Here is a 6,000-nt window from a genome sequence, read left to right on the forward strand (position 1 = left end):
AAATATTTTTTGCAAACCAGTAATTATAGTCTGCAAATTATGTGTTGTTGAGTGTCGGTGCTGTCTAGAGCTCGGTAGAGTAACCGTGTAATACTCTTCCATATCAGTAGGTGGCAGCCGGTAGCTAATTGCTTTGTAGATGTCGGAAACAGCGGGAGGCAGCGTGCAGGTAAAAAGGTATCTAATGCTTAAACCAAAACTAAACAAAAGGTGAGTGCCCCTAAGAAAATGCATTGAAGCTTAGGGGAGGCTATGCCGAACGAAACTAAGACTGAACTGGCTACAAAGTAAACAAAAACAGAATGCTGGACGACAGCAAAGACTTACTGTGGAGCAAAGATGGCGTCCACAATGTACATCCAAACATGACATGACAATCAACATTGTCCCCACAAAGAAGGATAAAAACAACTAAAATATTTTGGATTGCTAAAACAAAGTAGATGCGGGAAATATCGCTCAAAGGAAGATATTTAAACTGCTACAGGAAAATACCAAAAAAAGAGAAAAAGCCACCAAAATAGGAGCGCAAGACAATTGTCGTAGAATTTCTGACCTTTTGACCTATATTTCTTGTCTATTAGGAATGTCTGCTCATTTTCAATTCTCTTCTATTTTGTGCCATTGAATGGACCAGTTGTGGGACAAAGGTGAATATGGAGTTATGCCAACCTGTCTACAGAATGTTTAGATTTTCCAAATATGACTAAGAGATACGAGGTTGTTTTGGAACAGACAAACCAAAACAAAACAATCATGACGCACGAGATAAAAACAGTGACGCACGAGATAAAAAACAGTGACGCACAAGAGACATATAAAAAATGGCAGAAGACCGGGACTCTAGAGTGATTTTGGCTTGTGTGTGTCTTGTTTGCTCCGGAGTACATGTGGTCTGTCTGCACGGCCAACTCAATTCAACCTGCACTTCTGATAATGGGTAAATACATTTGTTGTACTAAACTACTTTTGTTGCCTGCTTAAGCTTCGGAAAATCCACTACACAATAACTAAAACACTAAACACAGGAAAACAGAAAACAACTCAAAATAACCTGTCATGTGACAGGTCGTGACAGTACACCTACTTTGAGACAAGAGCTGCAGTGATGCATGCTTGGTTATGGTTTAAAGTCATTGCGACAACGACTTTTTACTTTCAACTGACTTTTGTTTTTTAATGATTTCTGCTGGTGGCGTGCCTCCGGATTTTTTCAACGCAAAAAATGTGCCTTGGCTCAAAAAAGGTTGAAAAACACAGATGTAGACCATAAAGAAGTGATTTCAATTTAGAAAAAATAAATAATAATAATATGACTCCTTTAATGCGCTTTATAATCCGGTGCGCCTTATATATGAAAAAAGATCAAAATAGACCATTCATCGGCAGTGCGCCTTATAATCCGGTGCGCCCTGTGGTCCGGAAAATACGGTAGTTTAAAAATGGCACATGCACATTTAAAAATAAAAACATGTATAAATAAACGTGTCTATTATTTAAATATATTATTATTATTGCACATTTAGAACCTGTTCAATTTAAAACACAGTTTCATACAAGATACACAAGTAAGGCCTCCCCACTCGATCTTTCCATCAGTTTGGGGGTCCTTGGTCTGGAAAACGGCTCATAACAGGTGAGACTCGACACACGGCAATAACCTAGATTAACATCTTTATTTTCCGCCCGGAAAAGGATGGAGTGCCATCTCCGGGTTGGGGAGGAGATCCTGCCCCAAGTGGAGGAGTTCAAGTACCTCGGAGTCTTGTTCACGAGTGAGGGAAAAGTGGATCGTGAGATCGACAGGCGGATCGGTGCGGCGTCTTCAGTAATGCGGACGCTGTATCGATCCGTTGTGGTGAAGAAGGAGCTGAGCCGGAAGGCGGAGCTCTCAATTTACCGGTCGATATACGTTTCTATCCTCACCTATGGTCATGAGCTTTGGGTTATGACCGAAAGGACAACATCACGGGTACGAGCGGCCGAAATGAGTTTCCTCTGCCGGGTGGCGGGGCTCTCCCTTAGAGATAGGGTGAGAAGCTCTGCCATCCGGGCGTAGCTCAAAGTAAAGCCGCTGCTCCTCCACATCGAGAGGAGCCAGATGAGGTGGTTCTGGCATCTGGTCAGGATGCCACCCGAACGCCTCCCTAGGGAGGTGTTTAGGGCACGTCCAACCGGTAGGAGGCCACGGGGAAGACCCAGGACACGTTGGGAAGACTATGTCTCCCGGCTGGCCTGGGAACGCCTCGGGATCCCCCGGGAAGAGCTGGACGAAGTGGCTGGGGAGAGGAAAGTCTGGGCTTCCCTGCTTAGGCTGCTGCCCCCGCGACCCGACATTGGATAAGTGGAAGAAAATGGATGGATGGATAATAATAAGACTCCTTTAGTGCGCTTTATAATCCGGTGCTCCTTATATAGGAAAAAAGATAAAAAAATAGACCATTCATCGGCAGTGCACCTATAATCCGGTACCCTATGGTCCGGAAAATACGGTAGTTTAAAAATGGCATTGGCACCATATACTTACTACTGTACCATGCACATTTAAAATAAAAACATGAATAAATAAACATGTTTATTATTTAAATATCTTATTATTATTGCACATTTAGAACCTGTTCAATTTAAAACACAGTTTCATACACGATACACAAGTAAGGCCTCCCCACTCGATCTAAGTTAAAAGTTAAAGTTAAAGTACCAATGATTGTCACACACACACTAGGTGTGGTGAAATTTGTCCTTTGCATTTGACCCATCCCCTTGTTCACACCCTGGGAGGTGAGGGGAGCTGTGGTCAGCAGAGGTGCCGCATCCGGGATTCATTTTTGGTGATTTAACCCCCAATTCCAACCCTTGATGCTGAGTGCCAAGCAGGGAAGTAATGGGTCCCATTTCTATAGTCTTTGGTATGACTCGGCCGGGGTTTGAACTCACAACCGACCGATCACAGGGCGGACACTATAACCCAGGGGTGTCCAAAGTGCAGCCCGGGGGCCATTTGCGGCCCGCAGCTAATTGTTTAGCGGCCCGCCACACATTCTGGAAATCAAAAAAACATTAAAAAAGTGGAATGAGGTGAAATCTAACTAGAAAACGTTGCAATGTTGACACAAAGCTGCCATGCAGGCTGTTTTTTTTATTTTGTCTATTTTTATTTTCCTTTTTTTGCCATTGCTCAAAAAAAAAAAAAAAAAGACAAAAAATCAATAATAATGAATTATTGACATCTTCAAGGCTCCAATTACTTCAAATATTTCACATTAAAATGTTTTATGTGGAAAAATATCGCATATATTGTGTGGTTGCCATATAAAAACATCCAAGTTTTCTTTGACAAAAGAGCATAAAACAAACAATAATAGTTCAAACGTAAAATTGACAGATATATCTGAAGTTGATCTCGTAACTTAAGTGTTGAAAGTAAAACAAATAAAAATAAAAATGTATCACTTTATGAGTGGGGTACCTTTTGAATCTCAAAGATATTTAGTGGGATTTATTTATCTTTTCACTGTGATTAATCAAAAATAATAATGAAAATAAAATCAATGGTGTCATGCATTATTGATCTTTTCAGGGCTCCAATTACTTCACATCAAACATTGCTTTCTGAATGTTTTGGGCGGTGGGGGAAATACTGCATATTTTAGTTTTACTATAAAAAACAAAGTTGTCTTTGACAGAAAAGGCATATATAATAATAGGCAATAATAATTTGACTTGTTTTTAACATTTTAATGACTGAGACCCTTTACGGGCCCCAGGAGCCCTAATTGTTAAAAAAAAAAAAATCGATGTATTTTGTTATGGTTTGAAAATGAAAAATATCAAAATGGCCCCCGCATGCTTTAATTTTTCCGTGTGCGGGCCTCAGTGGAAAACATTTGGACACCCCTGCTCTAACCACTAGGCCACTGAGTAGGGATGTGCGTATCGATCCTGTGGTATCGATATATCGATACTCACACGCTACTCATTTGGCATCCCTTTTCTGAAAAAAGTATCGATATAAACCAAAAAACGGCGTGTGGGGGGTGCAAGCATCACTTTCAGATGTTTTTGATGACTTACTTAACTTACTATGTGCTGGGACACCCCTGTACCTGGCAGAGTATAGAGCTGGCCCAGTCACGTGACAGGAGACAGCGAATGAGCGTCGTCAACGTGCAACACCCGCACAGCCAGCCGACAGCGATGCAGCCAGGCATATCCAGTGTTGTCCAATTGTTGACTTAAAACAGGCATTGTTTTTTTTAGTAATGTTTACTGAATATTTTTGTTTAAATGATTATCCTAAATTCAAATAATTTCCACACAGGGGAATTTACTGTTAGTTGAAAATTGCTTGAGTATTTAAAACAAGATAAGAAAGAGATACAATTTGGAGATTCTTCATCTTTGCATTACAGTTTTATTTTTTTCCAAGAAAATCTTGAATATATGATTGAATGTGATTTTGGTTTTAATCTGTAACATGATTTCTTACATTTCGAAAACATTAGCCTATTTCATATTTCATTAATTGCTAATTATATCACAAACTTAAAAAAATAACTGCAGCTTCTTGCAATTCGGATTTGACTGTTAATTGGAAAGCCCTAATATTTAATTATTATTATATATAATATATAGTTATTATTATATGGCTGGTTAGCGCCTTGCATGGCTGCTCCCGCCATCAGTGTGTGAATGTGTGTGTGAATGGGTGAATGTGGAAATACTGTCAAAGCGCTTTGAGTACCTTGAAGGTAGAAAAGCGCTATACAAGTATAACCCATTTATCATTATTATTTAATTTATATTTATGTTATTTATTTAAATTGTACTTTTATTATATATTGACCATAATAAATGTGGTATAAATGGTCTGTATTTGTCTTGTGATTTGTCTTAAATAATAACAATAGTAATAATATTTTTGACTGACAAAAAATTGCCAATAAGAAATTATTGGTATCGGTATCGATGAAAATGCAAGAAAAGGTATCGGTATCGTATCGAATCCTAAAAGTGTGGTATCGCCCATCCCTACCACTGAGTATCTTTCCATCAGTTTGGGGGTCCTTGGCCTGGAAAACGACTTCGACGGCAATAACCTAGATTAACATCTTTATTTTTGTGTTATATATCCTTTTTGTGACACGTTTGTTTGGTGGCAAGGTTGTGAAACGTTGCACTAAAAAAAGAGAGGCTGTCAAATTCCACGTAAACAAATAAAAATCGAATTTCCTTGCTTTGCCCTGTAAAGCTTTTATGGTGTATGTCATTTGAACTTATGTACACCATTTTAACATCTCTTTTAAAACCTACATTAAAAAAAAAAACTATAACCTTTCTCCTCAATACAATAATGTGTCTGGTATCTTTAATACTAACGGTGTGTTTTATAATTTTGCCAATAGATGGCAGTGTTAGCCAACTTTTATTTTTTTTAACAGGGACATGGAAGCCTGATTCGACCTGTACATACATCCCAAGCTTGATTTATATTCATTCATTTAATCGAGAAATACAGTATGAACATGTTGCATTTGTAATAGTTTACACCCTATTGAATCATTAGAACTGTTAAAATGGGTGTAAAATTAACTTTATTGACCAAAAATAGCCTTATGTAAAGCAGCTAGCTTACCGCACACACTGCCATCTTGGGGAAGCCATTTCCTGGGATAGTCACGTGACAGTCACGTGACAACAACCCCCAAATGCTTTGGTATGTGTCACTTTGGTGCTTAAAGGGGCTTTTTTGCAACTTGCTCAAAGTTGAACTTTTCAAGCCAAAATATATAACTAGAGATGTCCGATAATGGCTTTTTTTTTTGCCGATGTCCCGTATATCCGATATTGTCCAACTCTTAATTACGGATTCTGATATCAACCGATACCGATATATACAGTCGTGGAATTAACACATTATTATGCCTAATTTTGTTGTGATGCCCCGCTGGATGCATTAAACAATGTAACAAGGTTTTCCAAAATAAATCAACTCAAGTT

General features: G+C 38.8%; 1 long non-coding RNA gene across 1 annotated transcript in view; it reads right to left on the bottom strand.

Moving 5' to 3' along the window:
- LOC133635315 (uncharacterized) overlaps positions 1 to 5,668 on the bottom strand; it is a 72,074-nt gene extending 66,406 nt beyond the window's left edge. The window contains exon 1 of the long non-coding RNA XR_009822046.1: positions 5,636 to 5,668. This is a non-coding gene — a long non-coding RNA (uncharacterized LOC133635315). The remainder of the gene's footprint in view (positions 1 to 5,635) is intronic.
- Between the last annotated feature and the right edge of the window lie 332 nt (positions 5,669 to 6,000).

Source organism: Entelurus aequoreus, linkage group LG19 (assembly GCF_033978785.1).
Source record: "Entelurus aequoreus isolate RoL-2023_Sb linkage group LG19, RoL_Eaeq_v1.1, whole genome shotgun sequence".
NCBI lineage: Eukaryota > Metazoa > Chordata > Actinopteri > Syngnathiformes > Syngnathidae > Entelurus > Entelurus aequoreus.